This window comes from Giraffa tippelskirchi, chromosome 6 (genome assembly GCF_054371585.1).
Source record: "Giraffa tippelskirchi isolate mGirTip1 chromosome 6, T2T-mGirTip1v1.2.pri, whole genome shotgun sequence".
NCBI lineage: Eukaryota > Metazoa > Chordata > Mammalia > Artiodactyla > Giraffidae > Giraffa > Giraffa tippelskirchi.
The window spans coordinates 91753655-91775393 of NC_137280.1; the positions used below are offsets into that span (position 1 = coordinate 91753655).

The 21739-nt window shown below is 45.3% G+C and overlaps 1 protein-coding gene across 4 annotated transcripts in view; it reads right to left on the bottom strand.

Moving 5' to 3' along the window:
- Positions 1–21739, bottom strand: part of LOC145509529 (USP6 N-terminal-like protein) — a 44440-nt gene that overhangs the window by 22034 nt on the left and 667 nt on the right. The window lies entirely within an intron of this gene.

The window sequence follows — 21739 nt, forward strand, 5'->3', positions numbered from 1 at the left end:
AGCATCTTAACATATGAATTTGAGGGGATGCATTCTGTCCATTGCAGTGGCTCATCATCTTCAGACGAAGAGACTTCACTATGGACAGCAGCTATGTTAGCAGCCAGCTGATTCATGCTGAGGACCCAAGCCATCATCAGAGGCACATTCACAGCCTGATCCTTGACAATACGCCAAGTGCCGCAATACTGGAAGAAGCTCTTTTTAAAAAAAATATTCTCCACTCTGCATCCAATAAAATCTCTGGCACTGGGAGGCAGCAAAGAGTTCCAGTCCTGCCCTCATGGAATTTATCATTTTCTTTAAAAAAAAAAAAAATTTATGTATTTGGCTCCGCCATTGTGAATAACGCTGCTTAGAATGTGGGTGCGCACACGCTGCAGAGCAACTAAGCCCATGCATCACAACTACTGAGCCTGTGGTCTAGAGCCTGAGAGCCACAGCTACCGAAGCCCATGTGCCCTAGAGCCTGTGCTCCGTAACAAAAGAAGCCACGGCAATGAGATGCCCGAGCCCTGCAACTAGAGAGTAGCCTCTGCTCTCCACAACTAGAAAAAAGTCCGAGGAACAACGAAGACCCAGGACAGCCAAAAATAATATCTATAAATAAATTCAAAAAATATTACCAAAAAAATAGGGACTTCCCCAGTGGTCCAGTGGGTGAGGCTCTGCACCTCCACTGCAGGGGCTTGGGTTCACTTCCTGGTTTGGGAGCTAAGGTCCCACATGTTGTGACTCCTGAGCCTACAGGCTCCAGAGCCCACATGCCATAACTAGGGAGTCCCTGTGCCACAACAAAAGATCTCACATGATGCAACTAAGACCCAACGCAGTCAAGTAAGATAAATAAATGAATAAATATTTCAAAAAACACAAAAAACAAAAATATGGACTTCCCTGGTGGTCCAGGGGTGAAAGACTACGCTTCCACTGCAGCGGGTGTGGGTTCAACCTCTGTTCAGGGAACTAAGATCCCCATGTGCTGTGTAAGGCAGCCAGAAAAAAATAAAAAAAAGAGAATAGCAGACTTTCACACACTTGGGCTGGGCCCAGTGCACCTGGACACACAGGTTCAGCTGCTAGGGAGGCCGGATGGCAGCTGCAAAACCACTTCTGAAACACAATCCCCTGGAAGCTCCAAATCTTATTTATGCAGAAGCCAGCTGTGCTCACACACTGGCTCTGTCTCTCCAGTCCCCACTGACCCTATTCTTTGCCTTAAGGCCAGCTCCTTCTTCGGGCGTCACCAGCAGCATCTTTCTAGCCAAGAACACCTTCCCAGTTTCTGGCTCCTTGCTATACACCCCACCTTCAGAGCACGTGCTATAAAGGGGAGGTTGCAGAGGGGTTTGTTCATTCAGCTTTCTCATGTCATGTCCCCAGCCTGACACATAGACATCAGGGACCTTGTCGGTCTTCTATACTGGGGAGATATCTGCTCAACTCCAGCCACCATACTAATTTAAAAAAATAGTTCATACATTGCATTATTACTAGTGTTTCAAAAAATTCAACATGCGTTTATTTTATTATTGTTTTTTCCTTTTTAAATCTTTTCTTTACATTTTAATTTTTCTATTACTTTCTTGTCCTTTTTTTAAATTATTTTAAAACTTTTCTTAAAAAATTCTTCTTTTTAGTTTATTATTGTTTTTTAATTGTTTTTTGACCATTTGGCCGTGCAGCATGGCATGTGGGATCTTAGTTCTCCGACCAGGGACCAAACCCGTGCCCCTGCAGTGGAAGTGCACTGCATCACCAGGGAAGTTCCTTCAACATGCATTCAGATTTATTCGCAATTATATAAAATCCTAAAAGATGATGCTGTTAAAGTGCTGCACTCAGAATGCCAACAAATTTGGAAAACTCAGCAGGGCCACAGGACTGGAAAAGGTCAGTTTTCATTTCAATCTCAAAGAAGGACAATGCCAAAGAATGTTCAGACTACCCTACAACTGTGCTTATTTCATGTGCTAGCAAGGTAATGATCAAACTTCTTCAAGTTAGGCTTCAGTAGTACTTGAACTGAGAACTTCCAGATGTATAAACTGGGTTTAGAAAAAGCAGACGAACCAGAGGTCAAATTGCCTACATTCCTTGGGTCATAGAGAAAACAAGGGAATTCCAGAAAAACATCTACTTCTGCTTTATTGAGTATTTGAAAGCCTTTGCCAATGTGGCTCACAACAAACTGTGGAAAATTCTTAAAGACATGGGAATACCAAACCACCTTACCTGCCTCCAGAGAAATCTGTATGCAGGTCAAGAAGCAACAGTTAAAACAAGGTATGAAACAACGGACTGGTTCAAAATTGGGAAAGGAGTACGTCAAAGCTGTATATTGTCATCCTGCTTATTTAACTTGTATGCAGAGTACATCATGTGAAATGTTGGGCTAGATGAATCACAAGCTGGCATCAAGATTGCTTGGAGAAATATCAACAACCTCAGATATACAAATTATACCACTCTAATGGCAGAAAGTAAAGAGGAATTAAAAAGCCTCTCAATGAAGGTGAAAGAGGAGGGTGAAAAAGTTGGCTTGAAATTCAACCTTAAAAAAAAAACTAAGATTATGGCATCCAGTCCCATCACTTCATGGCAAGTAGAAGGGGAGAAAGTGGAAGCAGTGACAAATTTTATTTTCCTGGGCTCCCAAATCACTGTGGACAGTGACTGCAGCCATGAAATTAAGACACTTGCTTCTTGGAAGGAAAGCTATGACAAACCTAGAGAGCATATTGAAAAACAGAGACATCACTTTGCCAACAAAGGTCTGTATGGTCAAAGCTATGGTTTTTTCAGCAGTCATGTGTGATGTGAGAGTTGGACCATAAAGAAGCTGAGCGCCAAAGAATTGATGCTTTCAAACTATGGTGCTGGAGATGACTCTTGAGAGTCTCTTGGACTGCAAGGAGATCAAACCAGTCATCCTAAAGGAAATTAACCCTGAAAATTCATTGCAAGGATTGATGCTGAAGTTGAAGCTCCAATACTTTGGCCACCTGATGTGAAGAGTCAACTCATTAGAAAAGACCCTGATGCTGGGAAAGATTAAAGGCAAAACGAGAAGGGGGCTGGCAGAGGATGAGATGGTTGGATAGCATCACCAACACAACGGACATGAATTTCAGCAAACTTCAGGAGATAGTGAAGGACAGGGAAGCCTGGCATGCTGAGTCTATGGGGCTGCAAAGAATCAGACATGACTTAGCGACTGAATAACATTAACAATTGTACATTTGTTTTCTATACCCATGAGTCTGTTTCTCTTAGGTAAATAAGTTCATCTGTATCATTTTTTAAGATTCCACAATAAGTGATATCAGATATTTGTCTTTCTTTGTCTTAGTTCACTTAATATGATAATATCCAGGTCCATCTATGTTGCTGAAAATGGTATTATTTCATTTTTTTTAATGACTGAGTAGTATTCCTTTGTGTATATATACCACATTTATTTATTCATCTTTTAATGGACGTTTAGGTTGCTTCCATGTTTTGGCTATTTTGAACAGTGCTGCTATGAACAGTGAGGTGCAGTTATCTTTTTGAATTAGAGTTTGCTCTGGATATATGCCCATGATTGCAGGATTACATAGGAACTCTATTTTTAATTTTTTTTAAGGAACATCCATACTTTTCTCCATAGTGGCTGTAACCAACCTACATTCCCACCAATAGTGTAGGAGGGTTCGTTTTTCTCCACATCCACTCCAGCATTTATTATTTGTAGACTTTTTGACGATGGCCATTCTGACACATGTGAGGTAATAGCTTATTATAGTTTTGATTTGCATTCCTCTAATAATTAGTGATATTGAACATCTTTTCATGGGCCTGTTGGCCATCCGTTTGTCTTCTTTGGAGAAACATCCATTTAGATCTTCTGCCCATGTTTTGATCGAGTTGCTTTTTTGATGTAGAGCTGCAAGAACTATTCGTTTATTTTGGAAATTAATCCCTTGCTAGTAGCATCATTTGCAAATATTTTCTCCCATTCTGTAGACTGTCTTTTCGTTTTGTTTATGGTTTCCTCTGCTGTGCAAAAGCTTTTAAGTTTAACTAGATCCCATTTGTTCATTTTTGTTTTTATTTCCATTCATCTAGGAGATGGATCCAAAAAAATATTGCTGAGATTTACGTCAGAGTGTTCTGCCTAGGTTTTCCTCCAGGAGTTTTATAGTATCTGGCCTTACATTCAGGTCTTTAATTCATTGCTAGTTTATTTTTCCGTATGATGTTAGACAGAACACACTTGATAGTTTATGCTAACTCAGTGACTCAGGGTGGACCCCTGGATCGTTTATGCTAACTCAGTGACTCAGGGTGGGTGCTGTTCCAGCCAGAAAGACCAAACACGTAATTAGATAGTTAGGCCTGGAGTCACAGGATCTTAGCCTGATCTCCAAGGAGGGTAGGTGGGGACAGGGGCAGGAGACTGAGCCACTTGGGCAATCATCCAATCATGCAAGGATTCAATCAGTGATTCCTACCTAATGAAACTCCCGAAAAACTCTGAACACTGAAACCTGGGTGTGCCTTCTAGATTGGCAATAATCTCTGTGAATATTGTGGATGGATGTGTCTGGAGGATAATGAATCCCTGAGGACATCAGAAACTTCTCGATGTTAATTCTCCAGTGTCACTGCCATGGTCAATGCCAGAGAAATATTTGCTGTGAAAGGCATGGGGCCATTTTTTTCCATATGACCTATATGGTTTTTTTGTTGTTGTTGGATCTTAATTCCTTCATTACTGTCTTCTTTGGTGTTTGATGGATTTTTTTTCCCAGTGGGCCATTTTCATTCCGTATTCCCTTCGGTCTGTTGCTTGCCCTTCCTGCCATCTCTTGCCTGAGATGTCTTTTTAAAAAATATTATTTATTTATTTGGCTACACTGGGTCTTAGTTGTGGCACACAGGATCTTTGTTGCAGCATGCGGGATCTTTTTTTTTTAAATATATTTTTAATTTTTAACACTTATTTATTTGGCTGTCAGGTCTTAGTTGTGGTGCACAGACTCTGCAGTTGTGGCCCATGGGCTTAGTTGCTCCATGGCATGTGGGATCATAATTCCCTAGGGATTGAACCTGCCCCATCTGCAGTGGAAGCGGGGAGTCGTGGGATTGAACTCAAGTCCCCTGCATTGCAAGGCGGATTCTTAACCACTGAACTGCCAGGGAAGTCTCAAGATGCAGGATCTTTAGCTGTGGCACAGTAACTCCTGCAGCACGTGTGATCTAGTTCCCTGGCCAGGGATTGAACTTGGGCCCCCTCCATTGGGAGCTCAGAACTACCAGGGAAGTCCCTCGATGTCTTTATAGCTTTTGACAGATGCCACTGGGAAATTGCCCCAGCCCTGGCACTGCTTTGACAGGGGTGAAACAGAAGCACGCCTCTGTACTAGTCCCTGGGGGGAGCGGGACTGAGGGCAGGTCAAATGCACAACCATGTGTTTTGAGAACAAGATCCACATTGCTCCCCTCTCCCCACCTGGGGGCAGCATCAGACCCACAGGTTAAGGTCTCTGGTCGACGAGACTGCCTCCCAGTCCCTTTGATACCAATTGCAAGTTCAGGTTATCCTCTGTGCTTCTGACCGGCTGGCTGTAAATTAGAGGTACCCACGACGCCTCCTTGGGTTCAATTAGTTTGCTAGAGCGGCTCACAGAACTCAGAGGAACATGTTACTTCCTAGATTACTGTTCTACTACAAAGGTTATGAAAGGATCTGAATCAACAGTTGGATGAACAGATGGACAAGGCGAGGTCCTGAGCACAGGAGCTTCTGAGTTGGGCATTTGGCAATCTGGAAGCTCTCAGAACCCCATCCTTTTGGGTTTTTATGGAGGTTTCATCACATATGCAGGATGGAAGAAATCATTGGTAGATGGTGATGGATTCAAACTCCAGCGCCTCTCCCTTCCCTGGAGGCTGCTGTGGGGGTTAGGAACCAAAAGTCTCAACTTTCTCATCACAGGCTTGCTTCCCCGGACAACCAGCTCCCGTGCTTGGGTGCTTTCCAAAAGTCCTCATTAACATAAACTCAGGTGTGTAGAGAGGCACTTGTTACCACTGTCAAGACATCTTTATTGCTTTTACTGTCGAGGAAGTGCTGAGGGTTTTAGGAGCTCTGTGCCAGCAACAGGGATGAAAACCAAATATATTGTTCTTATTATTAGTCACAATATCACAGAACACAATTTGAATGTAGAACTAATGAGCAATTCCAGATGAACAGGATGTGAGAGTGAGAGAAAGTGAGGTGATGAGGAAGAGACTGAGATTTTTGGCTTGAACACCTGGAGGGTTGGAGCTGCTGTGGATGGACAAACAAGGCTGTTATTATTGCGTTTCAATTTAATTTAATTTTGCTTTTTTTTTTTTGCCACATTGTGTGGCTTGTGGGATCCTTGTGCCTAGACCAGAGATTGAACCTGGGCTCTCAGCAGTGAAAGTGTGAAGTTCTAACAACTGAACTGCCAGGGAAATCCCTATTACTGTCTTTTAAATGCAAAGTACTACCTTAAAAATAATTAAAAATCATTCATATTTTGGTCTTTCTTCTCATTCAGTGAACACCTTTCAAATTCTAAAGCAAAGGGTCCTATCCATGGCTTGTGCAAAACTCATGGACTGTAGCCCACCAGGCTCCTCTGTCCAAGGGATTCTCCAGGCAAGGATACTGGAGTGGTTGCCATTCCTCCTCCAGGGGATCTTCCCGACCCAGGGATTGAACATGTGTGTCCTCCATTGGCAGAGAGATTCTTTACCACTGAGCCACCTGGGAAGCCCATTGGTAGCTCAGATGAATTAATTTATTTAGGGTTTGCTGGGCACCTACTACACACCAGCAACTATTAATATTACAAACACATGGGATAAGTCAATGAACAATTCAAAGACCCTTGCTCTCATGGAGCTCAAATGATAGTTGGAGGGGTGGGGAGCACAAAGGACAGAGGAGATGACAGATGGCATAGTTAATATACTATTTAAAATTTTTTTTTTATTTATTAAAAAAATTATTTATCTGTTTGGCTGCACTGGATCTTTGTTGCAGCATGTGGGATATAGTTTCCCGAAAAGGGATTGAACCCAGTCCCCCGGCATTGGGAGTGTGGAGTCTTAGCCACTATACCACCAGGGAAGTCCCTAAATATACTACTGACACAGTAAATAAGGAAATCAGAGAGTGTGTTAGAAAGTGGTTCAGTGCTATTGAGAAGTGGGGCTGGGAGAGCTAAGGGCTGACAGAGGGGCTGAAATACCCAAAATTGGTGATGTTGAGACTGGAGCAAAAGTCTAAAGGAACTGAGGGAGGGACTTCCCTGGTAGGCCAGTGGTTAAGATGCCCTGCTTCCACTGCAGGGGTGAAGGTTCAGTCCCTGGGGAACTAAGATCCATCATGCAGCACACAGCAGCTAAAAATAAAAATTTTAAAAAATCAATAAAGGAACTGAGGGAAGAGCAATGATTTCTGGAGAGAGATTGCTCCAGGAAGACAAACAGCAGGTGCAAAGACCTTGTGGCAGGACCGTGCCCAGGAGGCTGGAGGGATGGTGAGGAGGCCGGTGAGCCTGGACAGCATGAGTGGTGGGGACTGGTGGAGTTGAGGGTACAGGGCCTTGTGGGCCACAGTCAGGACTTCAGCTGAGGTCAGTGTAGCAACCGAGGCTAATCCTTCTAGCCTAAGTAGATTCCAGAGGCTCTGATTGCAAGAAAGGCTTTTTTTTTTTTTTTTAAAAAAGGAGGATAATTTTGCTTTACAATGTTGTGTTGGCTTCTGCCATACAGCAACATGAATCAGCAGTAAGTATACATATATCTCCTTCCTCCTGAATCTTCCCCCTACCCCATTCCACTCCTCCGGGTTGTCACAGAGCATCCAGTTGAGCTCCCTGTGCCCATACAGCAACTTCTCACTAGCTATCTGTTTTACACATGGTAATGTATGTGTTCCAATACTACTCTCTTAATTCGTCCCCATCTCTCCTTCCCCTTCTGTGCCTATAAGTCTATTCTCTATGTCTGCATCTCTATTCCTGCCCTGCAAATAGGTCTATCACTGCCATTTAAGAAATTCTGTCTTTACCTTGCCCTAGTTGTGGTGCTGGAGAAGACTCTTGAGAGTCCCTTGAACAGCAAGGAGATCAAATCAGTCAGCCTTAAAGGAAATCAGTCCTGAATATTCATTGGAAAGACTGACGCTGGAGCTGAAGCTCCAATACTTTGGCCACCTGATGAGAAGAGCCGACTCATTGGAAAATACTCTGATGCTGGGAAAGATTGTGGGCAGGAGTAGAAGGGGGCAACAGAGGGTGAGATGGTTGGGCGGCAAATAATGCCATTTGCAGCAATACAGATGGACCTAGAGTTTGTCCTACTGAGTGAAGTAAGTTAGACAGAGGAGAAGTATCTATGACATGCTTTATACATGGAGTCTAAAAAGAAATGACACAAAAGAACTTATTTACAGAGGCTCACAGACTTAAGAGAATGAACTTATAGTTGTGGGGGGCAGGGCAAAGAATGGGGGGAAGGGATAATCAGGGAGTTTGGGATGGACATGTACACAGTGCTATATTCAAAATGGATAACCAATAAGAACCTACTGTATAGCACATGGAACTCTGCTCAGTGTTATGTGGTAGCCTGGATGGGAACAGAGTCTGGGGGAGAATGGATACATGTATGTATATGGCTGAGTCCCTTTGCTGAAACTGGACCTGAAACTATCACAACGTTGTTGATCGGCTATACTCCAATATAAAATAAAAAGTTGAAAAAAAAAAAGACCTAGTGAGAAGTCCCAGGGAGAAAATCCAGAGGAACCCAAGATAGTGAAGTCCTTCCCAAGGAGAAGCAGCACAGCTGACGCCCCACCCCACCATGCCTTTCCCCGGGTCCCTCTGCTGACAGGTGCTGATGCGCAGGTCATGTTGGAGGAGGCCCGGCTTGGGCAGAGCAGAGATGGGCTTTGTTTCTCCAGTTCAGTGTTGGACAACCTGTTCTACCACAGTCTGGCGGATGCCACGCCCCGGCTTAATTTGCACTGCAGAATGAGGTCAGTGGAAGAAAGGGAGAAGATGGCATGGGAGAGGCAAAGAGGAGGCAGATGGGGGGGGCCGGGTGAGAGGGCCACTTGGTTCTGTCACACTTAGGCCAACTTTATAGTGTCTCTGCCTTTTAATACGCTGTCTAGGTTGGTCATAGCTTTTCTTCCAAGGAGCAAGTGTATGTATGTCCTCGTGTTCACCTGTTTCTAGTCTGTTGTGGTGATTGATGACTGATGTTATGTGTCAACTTGACTGGGCTGTGGTGCCCAGTCATGTGGTCAAATGCTATCTTGGATGTTCCTGTGAGGGTGTTTTTGGATGAGATTCACATTTAAATCAATAGACTCTGAGCAAAGCAGATTGCCCTTCATAATTCAGGGGGGTCTTGCATAATCAGTTGAAGGTATGACTAGAACAAAAAACTCACTCCCTCAATCAAAAGGGGATTCTGCTGGCAGATTGTCTTGGGGGTGGAACTGCAGCATCAGCTCCTTCTGGGTCTCCAGACTGATGACCCCTCTTGCAGATGCTGGATTTGCCAGTTTCCTTAATCACCTGGGCTTCCCAGGTAGCTCAGTGGTCAAGAATCCGCCTGTCATTGCAGAAGAGGTGGGTTTCCATCCTGGGTCAGGAAGATCCCCTGGAGGAGGAAATGGCAACCCACTCTAATCTCTCTTGCCTGGGAAATCCCATGGACAGAGGAGACTGGTGGGTTATAGTCCATGGGGTCGCAAAAGAGTCAGACACGACGGAGCATGCATGCTTCTTCTCCTTGATCACCTTAGCCAATTCCTTAAAATCAATCTTGTATTAGTCTGCTCAGGCTGCCGTACCAACATATCATGAACTAGGTGGCCTCAAACACAGAAAAACATTTTTTTCACAGTTCTAGATGCTGAGACATCCCAAGATCAAGGTGCCAGCAAATTCAGTTTCTAGAGAGGGCTCCCCTCCTTGCTTGTAGATGGCCACCTTCTTGCTGTATGCTCACATTGCAGACTTAGAGATGGAGATGGAGGGAGAAGGGAGAGACAGAGAATAAGATTGTTCCCTGGTGTCTTCTCTTGTGTGTGTGCATGTTCAGCCTCTAGGTTGTGTCCGACTCATTGCGACCCTATGGACTGTAGCCCACCAGGCTCTTCTGTCCATGGAATTCTCCAGGCAAGAATACTGGAATGGGTTGCTATTTGCTTCTCCAGGGGAATCTTCCTGATCCAGGAATTGAACCTGTGTCTCTTGCATCTTCTGAATTGGCAGGTGGATTCTTTACCGCTGAGCCACCCGAGAGAGAGAGAGAGAATAAGATTATTGTCTGGTATCTGCTCTTATAAGCACACTATTATATCAGAGTCCCACCCTCATAACCTCATTTAACCTTAATAACCTCCTTCTAGGCCCTTCTCCAAATATAGTCACAGTAGAAGTAACAGCTTCAACATGTGAATTTTGGGGGACACAATTCAGTCCACATCAAATCTCTTTCCATCCATGTACACATCCTATTGGCTCTGTTTCTCTGGGAAACCTGGACTACAGAGGTGAGATGAGATCTTCCAAATAAACCAACCCAAGCCCTCTCAGTCACAGACCACTGAGCACAGGTGATGCTGGCCACTAGGGTCCCCTTCCCTCTCTGGCTGTGTATGTCACCTGCAGGCACCTGACTTCTGCCTCACCGCTAGTCTGTATTTTCTTTTGCTCCCATCACTGGCAGCAGTGGTTAAGGGCGTGGCTACCAGAGTCCATTTACCTGGCTGTGACCAGGCCAACTCTGTAAGGACAGTGTTGACCATGGGTAGATTATTAACCTTTTCTCTGCCTCAGTTCCCACTATAACGTGGGGCCAAGGGTAGGAGATGCAGCGAGGGTCATGTACATATATGGATATGGATGTATAGGTTTTAGATGAACAGACTTTATTTTTCAAAGATTTGGCTATGTCAGGTCTTAGCTGCGTCACGTGGGATCCTTCACTGCGGTGCACTGACTCTCAAGTTGCGGTGTGCGGGCTCAGTAGTTGGGGCACACAGACCAGGGATCGAACTCACATCCCCTGCACTGCAAGGGGGATTCTCAACCACTAGACCACCAGGGCAGTCCCCAGACTTTACTTTTTAGAGCACTTTTAGGTTGACAGAAAATTGAGCAAATAGTATACAGTTCCCATATATCTCCTCTCCCCATCAACCCTCTATCCCATAGTTTCCAGTTTCCCTTATTATTAACATCTTGCATTAATGTGAAACACTTGCTACAACTGAAATTGGTTACAACTGAAACAATATGGATACATTACTACTGGCTAAAGTCCATGGTTCACATTAGGGTTCATGCGTATTGTTGCATATTCCATTTTTTAAAAATAGGCTTTAATTTTTAGGGCAGTTCTAGGTTCACAGCAAAACTGAGCAGAAAGTACAGAAAGAACAGTACAAGTTCCCTATAGCCCCTGCCCCCCTCACATGCACAGCCTCCCCCACTGTCAACAGCCCCCACCAGAGTAGTATATTTGCTGCAATTGCTATACCTGCATTGACACATCACCATCATCCACAGTTTATATTAGGGAAAACCCTGTGTTGCACATTTTATGGGTTTGGGCAAATGACATGTATCCATCACTGACTGTATCATATAGAATGGTTTCACTACCTCTCTCTCATCCCCAACCCCAGAGGGAGGGTCTCCTTTTACATTCTCCAGTTTTGCCTCTTCCAGAATTGTCACAGAATTAGAATCACATGGTATATAGCCATTACAGACTGGCTTCTTTCACTCAGAAAAAAGCAGTTAAGGTTTCTCCGTGTCTTTGTTTTTTTCCTATTTTTTTCGGCCATGCTGCGAGGCACGCAGAATCTTAGTTCCCAGACCAGGGATCGAAACTATGCCCCCTGCAGTGGAAGTACGGTTGTGGGAAGTGGGAAGTGGGCTGCCTGGTTTGATCTTGTTTCTCTGTAGTGGTAACACTCCATTGTCTGGATTTATCACAGTTTGTTTATCCATTCATTTATCGAGGGGCATCCTGGCTGCCTCCAAATTTTGGCAATTATGAATAAAGCAGCTAGAAACACTTGTGTGCAGGTTTCTGTGTGGACCTAAGTTTTTAATATATTTGGGTAAATACCTTGGAGCAGGATTGCAAGATGATTAAGAGTACATTTAGTTTTTCCTTTTATTTACTTATTTTATTTTTGGTTGTGCTGGGTCTTTGTTGCTGCATGGGCTTTTTCTAGTTGCAGCAGGTGCGGGCCTCTCATTGCGGCAGCTTCTGTTGAGGAGCACAGGCTCTAGGGTTTGCGGGCTTCAGTAGATGTGGCACTCAGGCTTAGCTGCTCCGCAGCATGTAGAATCTTCCCGGACCAGGGATCGAACCCGTGAACCCTGCATTGGCAGGAGGATTCGTAACCACTTGTGCCCCAGGCCAGTCCAAGGATATGTTTGGTTTTGTAGGAAATTGCCAAACAGTCTTCCAAGGTGGTGGTACTGACTTGCATTTCCACTACATTTAAATTTACAGATTCCCAGCTTAGAATAGCAGCTGGCACCCAGGAAATGCTATGCAAGTGTTAGCTGTCGTTGCTCATATTAATTTCTGGTCCTTCAATGGCAGCTTGGCTTGCTAAGCTCATCCTTTCAACACCTTTGAAAAAGGATTCCCTCCTGTGTCTCTATTTTTCCCAGCAGAGGAAGGGTGTCTAACCAGTCTGGGGTGAGGACGGAAGGTAAATCTAAGCCAAGTCCTCCTGTAAGATGCCAGAGAGGGAGGCAGAGAGATGGCATTCAAACTGGGGTTGTTCAGTCACTCAGTTGTGTCTGACTCTTTGCGACCCCATGGACTGCAGCATGCCAGGCTTCCCTGTCCTTCACTGTCTCCCGGAGTTTGCTCAAACTCATGTCCATTGAGTTGATGATGCCATCCAACCATCTCATCCTCTGTTGTCCCCTTCTCCTCCTGCCCTCAGAGACTAAAACAGGACAAAAGGGGACCTGCATTAGGTGTGCAGGGTTACTGTTCCCAAGCAAGTAGAGGAAGATTTGCAGTGAGGAGTTGGGTGGGCAGGAGAGGGCAGAGCTTTGTGGGCCTGCTACTTCACAAAGCGAGGGCCTATTTCTGAGCCATTCAGGGTTTATTTAAAGTAAGCAGGTGCAGACTTCCCTGGTGGTCCAGTGGTTAAGAATCCGCCTTCCAATGCAGAGGACATCCTTGCAATGCCAGTTCTCAGGCCCTGCCCCAGGTCTGCTGACCAGATGCTCTGTGGGTGGGGGCCCCCTGCCTGTTCGTAGGTCTTCAAGAAGATTCTGATAGACATACTAGTAGTATGTTCTCTAGTACATGTTTACATCTAGAGTTTAAAAAATGGTCACGTTGAATTAATCACGTGGCTACACTAGTTGTACATTACTCACCAGACTCATCCTCGCCTTTCCTATTGGTAGGCAGGTGGGATAAGTATCTGAGTCTGTGGATACTTGCCACTGAAATGATTGCTTCCTCACCTGTTCACAGACCGTACAGATGGCAAGGCTCACCTGGGGTGCTTTCTTTTTTTGGCTGCACTGAAAGACTTGCAAAATGTTAGTTCCCTGACTAGGCATTGAACTCGTGCCCTCAGCAATGAAAGCATGGAGTCCTAACCACTGGACCACTAGGGAATTTTCATTCCTTGGGCACTTTTTTATTTATTTATCTTTGATTGGGCGAGGGCTTTGTTGCTGCGTGTGGGTTTTCTCTAGTTGCGGTGCACGGGATTCTCATTGCAGTGGCTTCTCTTGTTGTGGCTCATGGGCTCTAGAGCACACAGGCTTAGTTGTCCTGAGGTATGTGGGATCTTCCCAGACCAGGGATTGAATCTGTGTTCCCTGCACTGGCAGGCAGATTCTTAACCACTGGACCACCAGAGAAGCCCCCTGGACATGTTCTATTAAAAAAATTTCTAGAGCTCCACCGGATAGGGTCTCAGAACTTACAGAAAATTCTCCAGGCTTGTGTTTTGAACTAATTTCCCCTTGGCGATTCACCACACAGTTTAACATTTCTTTGTCTGTTTCTTTAGAACAGAAACCTCCATGGGGGCAGAGGAGTTGCACAGTACCTGAAAATATATTAAGCAATGGGTTTAATCACTTTTATTGAATTGTCTCCTAAAAAAAAAATCATTTTTATTGGCCTCCTTCCCAGCTGGCCCAGTGGTAAAGAAACTGTCTGCCGATGGAGGAGATGCAAGAGACTTGGGTTCAATCTCTGGGTCGGGAAGATGTTCTAGAGAAGGAAATGGCAACCCAGTCCAGTATCTTTGCCTGAAAGATTCCACTGACAGAGGCGCGTGAGGGGCTACAGTCCATAGGGTCACAAAGAGTCAGATACGACTGAGCATGCACACACACACAAACACCTCCAACATGACTGTAGCTGCCAGAAGGCAAGATCGCTTTTGTTTTTTAAAATTTATTTGGCTGTGCCAGGTCTTAGTTGCAGCATGTGGGATCTAGTTCTCCAATCAGGGATCGAACCTGGGCCTCCTGCATTGGGAGCTCAGAGTCCTAACCACTGGACCACCAGGGAAGTACCCTCCTTTAAATTTTCTTCCAGCAACTAAGGTATGATTACGACAAAGAAGGGACCCAAAATATTACAAGATGTATCTTCTTCAACTTGCTTATCTGTTTATTTGCCCAGATTTGCCTAAGCACCAGAAGTCAGACGAAGGTAAGTAAGTGGATGTGATACACAGTTCGTGGCATAAAGCTGAGGGCAGAGAGTTCTGCAGACTACAGAATATTGTGCATTGTTTCTCCAGATCTTGACAGAGGGTGATGCCATTAGAGTTAGTCTGTCCCCTCTTACTGATTGCATTGGGAAGGAGGGGAAGCTGAAATTACTGAGTGCACTAACCGGATCTCACAGCGGCTCCTGTTGACTCTGCAGGGTAAATACCCAGGAAGGCCACAGAGAGTGTGATTACACACACACACACTCACACAAGAGCAGGAGAGACCAAACAACCCAAACAAATACGGCAGGCCATGGAGGTCTTTTTTTTTTTCTCTTTACATTTTTCAAGCAACAACAAAATAATTTCTTTTGCTCAGTTCATTGCATAACAATTTCTACCCAATCCATTACACAAGAATCTTTTTTAAAATTAATTTTTATTGGATTATAGTTGATTTACAATGCTGTGTTAGTTTCAGGTGTACAATGAAGTTTCAATTATACATATACATAGATCCACTCTTTTTTTCTCTTCCCATATAGGTCATTACAGAGTATGAGTATAGTGTATTATGGAGTTCCCTGTGCTATACAGTAGGTTCTTATTAGTTACTTATCTTATAGCACTGGGGATATGTCAGTTCCAATCTCCTAATTTATCCTTTCCTTCCCCTTTCCCCCTTGGTAATCGTAAGTGTGTTTTTTTACATCTGTGACTATGTATGGATGGAGGCTGTTTTGCTTGTAAATGTTATCCTAAGCTTCTCCCTTTCTCCTCTGGATAGACATTTCAACACATCCGAGAAAACGCAAGTGATCTGCAGCTTTGCTTCATTTGTTATTTAGTCCCTAAGTCACTTCAGTCATGTCTGACTCTTTGTGACTCCGTGGACTATAGCCCACCAGGCTCCTCTGTCCATGGAATTCTCCAGGCATGAATATTGGAGTGGGTTGCCATTTCCTTCTCCAGAGGATCTTCCTGACCGACCCAGGGATTGAACCTGCATCTCCCGCATTCAGTTCAGTTCAGTCACTCAGTCGTGTCCAACTCTTTGAGACCCCAGGAACCACAGCACGCCAGGCCTCCCTGTCCATCACCAACTCCCAGAGTTTACCCAAGCCCACGTCCATTGAGTTGGTGATGCCATCCAACCATCTCATCCTCTGTCGTCCCCTACTCCTCCTGCCCTCAATCTTTCCCAGCATCAGGGTCTTTTCCAATGAGTGGAGTTTCAGCTTCAACATCAGTCCTTCCAATGAACACCCAGGACTGATCTCCTTTAGGATGGACTGGTTGGATCTCCTTGCAGTACAAGGGACTCTCAAGAGTCTTCTCCAACACCACAGTTCAAAAGCATGAATTCTTCGGCGCTCAGCTTTCTTTATAGTCCAACTCTCACATCCATACATGCTGCTGCTGCTTCAGTCGTGTCCAACTCTGTGCGACCCTATAGATGGCAGCCCACCAGGCTCCGGAGTCCCTAGGATTCTCCAGGCAAGAATACTGGAGTGGGTTGCCATTTCCTTCTCCAGTGCATGAAAGGGAAAAGTGAAAGTGAAGTCGCTCAGTCGTGTCCGACTCTTAGCGACCCCATGGACTATAGCCTACCAGGCTCCTCCATCCATGGGATTTTCCAGGCAAGAGTACTGGAGTGGGGTGCCATTGCCTTCTCCGATCACTGGAAAAACCAAAGCCTTGACTAGATGGGCCTTTGTTGACAAAGTAATATCTCTGCTTTTTAATATGCCGTCTAGGTTGGTCATAACTTTCCTTCCAAGGAGCAAGCGTCTTTTAATTTCATTGCTGCAATCACCATCTGCAGTGATTTTGGAGGCCAGAAAAATAAAGTCAGCCACTGTTTCCACTGTTTTCCCATCTGTTTGCCATAAAGTGATGGGACCGGATGCTATGATCTTAGTTTTCTGAGTGTTGAGCTTTAAGCGAACTTTTTCACTCTCCTCTTTCACTTTCATCAAGAGGCTCTTTAGTTCTTCTTCGCTTTCTGCCATAAGGGTGGTGTCATCTGCATATCTGAGGTTATTGATATTTCTCCCGGCAGTCTTGATTCCAGCTTGTGCTTCCTCCAGCCCAGTGTTTCTCATGATGTACTCTGCATATAAGTTAAATAAGTAGGGTGACAATATACAGCCTTGATGTACTCTTTTTCCTATTTGGAACCAGTCTGCTGTTCCATGTCCAGTTCTAACTGTTGCTTCCTGACCTGCATACAGATTTCTCAAGAGGCAGGTGAGGTGGTCTGGTATTCCCATCTCTTTCAGAATTTTCCACAGTTTATTGTGATCCACATAGTCAAAGGCTTTTGCATAGTCAATAAAGCAGTAATAGATGTTTTTCTGGAACTCTCTTGCTTTTTTGATGATCCAGCATTAGGGGCAGATTCTTTACCGCTGAGCCACCGGGAAAGCCCCCCAAATAAGACATACCTATAAAACACCTATAAAACTATGAAAAATGTGGGTAGTTAGTTTCGACCTGTAGTTGCAGAAAGTCACATAGTTTACTACAAGTGTAACACGATATTCTTGATCATCTGCTGAGCTGATTTAAAACTTGGGCTTCCAGCTAAAAGAAATCTATTGCCCTGGGTTTGTAATTTGGAAGGATGGCTTCTTGTTTTCTGCACAGCACATCTCATTGCTTGATTTGGGGAAACAGTTTTCTTGTGATGTCCATTTTTCAGGACAGTAGGTTATGTTTGAGGAATAAATATACGTTTGGTTAATAAATTAGCAGTTTTATGCCTAAGTAAGATCTGAAGAGATACTCAACAAAGTATTTCCTAAAGGAAATCAACCCTGAATAGTCATTGGAAGGACTGATGCTGAAGCTGAAGTTTCAATACTTTGGCCACCTGATGTGAACAGCTGACTCATTGGAAAAGACCTTGATGCTGGGAAAGATTGAGGGCAGGAAAAGAAGGGGGCGAAAGAGGATGAGATGGTTACATAGCATCACAGACTCAACATGAATCTTAGCAGCAAACTCTGGGAGATAGTCAAGGACAGGGAAGCCTGGTGTGTTGCAGTCCATAACGTTGCAGAGTCATACACGACTCAGCAATGAACAGCAGCAGCATTCACTTTACTGTGGCAACTGTAGAGTATGTATTTCACATTTTCACTCACTGGATGTGGGTGAGCATTTTATTTCAAGACCTTGATGTTGAGTCAAAAGAGAGAAGTCCATTTTCTCTGTAATGGTTCATCTTGTGTGTCTGTTTGGCTGGGTCATGGCACCCAGCCATTTGGTTAAACACCAGTTCCTATGTTGCTGTGGAAACTTTTTACAAGATGTGATTCATGTTTAAATCGGAGTCACGATGTTGAGTCAAACCGTGGACCCTCCATTGTGTGGATGGGCTTCATCCAATCACATATAAGGCAAAGACTGAGCATTCCCAGCGAAGACGGTCTCAAGACTGTGGCACAGAAACCTTGCCCAAGTTTCCAGCCTGCTGCCCTGTGGGATTCAAACTCAAACGCTGCAGCATCCTCTCTTCCCTGAATTCCCAGCCACTGGCCTGCCCTACAGATCAAACTTCAGACTTGCTAGATCCTACAAGCCCTGGATGCTGGGAAAGATCGAAGGTCAAATGAGAAGAGGGCAGAGAGGATGAGATGGTTGGATGGCATCATTGACTCAATGGACATGAGTTTGAGCAAACTCCGTTAGACAGTGAAGGACAGGGAAACCTGCTGTGCTGCAGTCCATGGAGTCACAAAGAGTCAGACACGACTGAGCGACTGATCAATAACAACAGTCATGTGAGCCAGTTCCTTAAAATAAACATCTTTCTCATTTACCTATATAAGTATATATTAATATATATATGTGTGTGTATGTGTTATCTTTCTCTCCACATGTATATATACTTCATTTCTCCAGCGAAACAGAATCAATAGGATGTATGTATGTGTGTGTATGTGTATATCTGGGATTTCCCAGGTGGCTCAAGTGGTAAAGAACTCACCTGCTAGTGCAGGAGATGCAGGTTTGATTCCTGGGTCGGGAAGATCCCCTGGAGAAGGAAATGACAACCTACTCCAGTATTTTCGCCTGGAGAATCCCATGCACAGAGGAGCCTGGCGAGCTACAGTCCATGAGGTCGCAGTCAGACGCGACTAAGTGACTGAGCATGTGTGCATGTATATGTATATCCAACATCCTATTGATTCTGTGTCTCTAGAGAACTCTGACACATCCTCTGAGCCATGTGGGAAGCTCCTACCTAATGGGGCCACAGACACCAGAGGGTGTAGATGTGAATGCAGACTCTGAGACTGCTAAAACCAACCGGGAATTGTATTTTTGCCGTGTGGGGAGTGATGCTGCAAACATCTGGACTGCTACACTCCTCTTTGCATCCTTGCACAGCACAGACTCCTCACGCCCCTATCTGGCCCTGTCCTGCCCACTGGGGAAGGCGGGAGGGGCAGCTATCACTGTTAACAGGCAGCATATGGGGAGAGTGACCCAGACCTGGACACAGGAGATGAGGGGTGGAGTCTAAAGCTGTGACTGAGGCCTCAACAAGCATCTCATAAACTCTGATTTTGTGTGAGAGGCAGCATGGGCCACCGGAGGGTGCTCCTTCAGCCTCTTTTCTGTGCACCAGTCACTAAGCGCTGTGCTAGGTGCTGGAGACAGACACAAAGCTTATGTTCCAGCGTGCAGGATGAGTGCAATGGAGAAAAATCACCTGGAGATGTAGGAGGTCACATCTATAACATTACAAAGATTCTCTGGGAGACACAGCCATGCAGGGGTCAGAAACACATGTGCAAAGGCCCTGGGGCAAGAATGTGCCAGGTTTGAAGAATATTAAGAATTGCCCACGAAGCCCTGCCCTCCCTGGCTACTGCCGATCTCCCCCACACAGCCACAAGATCTGTCCTCTGTTCCCATGCTCCTTTCCCTCTTCAGGGTCTTTGCACATCCTGTTTTCTCACCGAGTGCCCTCCTCCTTTGGGTCTTGGCATATGGAGAGTTTGATCTGACTTCTCAATCCCAGGAAGACCCCATATTATGATCTCATCAACCCCGGGGCTTTTCTTCCAATGCACTTAGATTTTCCTATCATTAGTGTGATCGGTGTGGGAGACGGTTAAGCTGAACTCATGGACTGTCTGCTCCAAGGGCCAGAACCTTGCCTGCTCAGTGCATCACCACGGGACTAAGACCAGCTCAGTGTTTTTTTGGGTTTTTTGGCCGGGTCAGGTCTTAGTTGCAGCATGCAGGATCTTTTGTTGCAGGGCACTTAGTTGCAGCATGCGGGATCTTTTGTTGCAGGGCACGGAATCTATAGTTGCGGCTCTCGGGCTTATTTGTTCTGCAGCATGTGGGATCTTAGTTGCCCAACCAGGGATTGAACCTGCCTGCGACCCCTGCATTGCAAGGCGGATTCTTTTTTTTTTCTTTTTTACAATTTATTTTTAATTGGAGGATAATTGCTTTACAATGTTGTATTGTTTTTTGTGCAAGGTGGATTCTTAACCACTCGACCACCAGGGAAGTCTCCTGCTCAGTGTTTAAGATGTTGAAGGCACTTTAGAAATATTGCTTGAATGAATCAGACAGGCCAAAGTCCAGACCCCACTTGCCCATTTCCTGTCCATTATCCATCGTCACAAGCTAAGGCACTGAGAGCTTCCCCATGGCCTGTTTTCATGGATTCCTCATAACCAGCCCTGTGGAGATGAGTGCTGTCACTGTTTCCACTTTACAGGTGAAGAAAGAGAAGTGTGGATGTATCCAGTAAACTTGCCTGGCATCCCCCAGGTACTAAGGAGTCAGGTTTTCAATGCAGGTCTTTTTGGCTTCAGGCCAAGATATCAGCTGCTGCTCTATGCTCTAAGGGCCTCACCTTGGCCTTGGAAAGACCCAAAGAGCTGATGATACACACGCCATAGAAGCTAATATATTTTCAATTAAAAAATATATATATTTTTAAGGTATCTAGTATGTGGCAGAGGGTGGCACCACACTAGATATTGGGTATTCACTAGGGACTAAAATTGACAACATTGTGCCATTTAAATTGAGTTTAGGGAGACAGATATTAAAGGGGTTACCCAAGAAATGTGAAAGGAAGGAAAAGGAGCTGGTGATCAAAGAGGAGGCAAGGCCAGGGGAGGTGATGAGTCAGCCGAGACCTGAAAAATGAGCAAGAGCAGGCCTGAGAGAAGCAGGGGTAGGGAGTCACAGGCTGTGGGACTTGGCCCTGGGGACCGTTTGTCCAGTTGTGGGGCTAGAAACAACGTATACAGACTCAGAGATACTCTCAAAATTTAAGAGATGAAGCCTCCTACAGTCTCTGGGCCTTCACACTTGGAACAACGCTCTCTCTCTCACTGCTTTTATGTCTTGACTCAAATGTCTTCGCAGCGAGGCTTTCCCTAGCTGCCCCCATTTAAAACTTCCCCGACCCTTCACGTGTCCATTTCAACATAGTGTATTTTACTTAAGAGTTTTCTTGCCTCGCACCTGCCTCTCCCACTAAACCATGAGCGCCACAGAGGCTGAGATTTCTCTTCGGTACTATGGCACCTCGGCCTGCGGCACGTCAATGGATACCTGCTAAACTAATAGCCCTAGGTAAGTTTTGCGGAAAAGGTAGCCACGGTCTTTGCCCGCCAGGCTTTGCCGAACGGGCACCGCCATCATCGGAATAGCGATCAAAGAGGTTCATCGACCTGCACTTGGCCCAGGGGCCGGCTCTGTTCATCCTCGGCCCAGTCTGTCCGCCTCCTGCCTTCATGCACGACCCTGGAGGCCTCACTTCTGAGTCTCAGGGAACCTCGGCGACGCATTCCCCGCAGACCTCTCCACCACCCATCCCATCCCCCAACCTCCCTCAGCCACCTCCACCACCGCCGCAGTGCCGCCTGCTCTGCGCATGCTCAGCGGCGTTGGGAAGCGCGGCGTGCGAGGACGGAGACCACC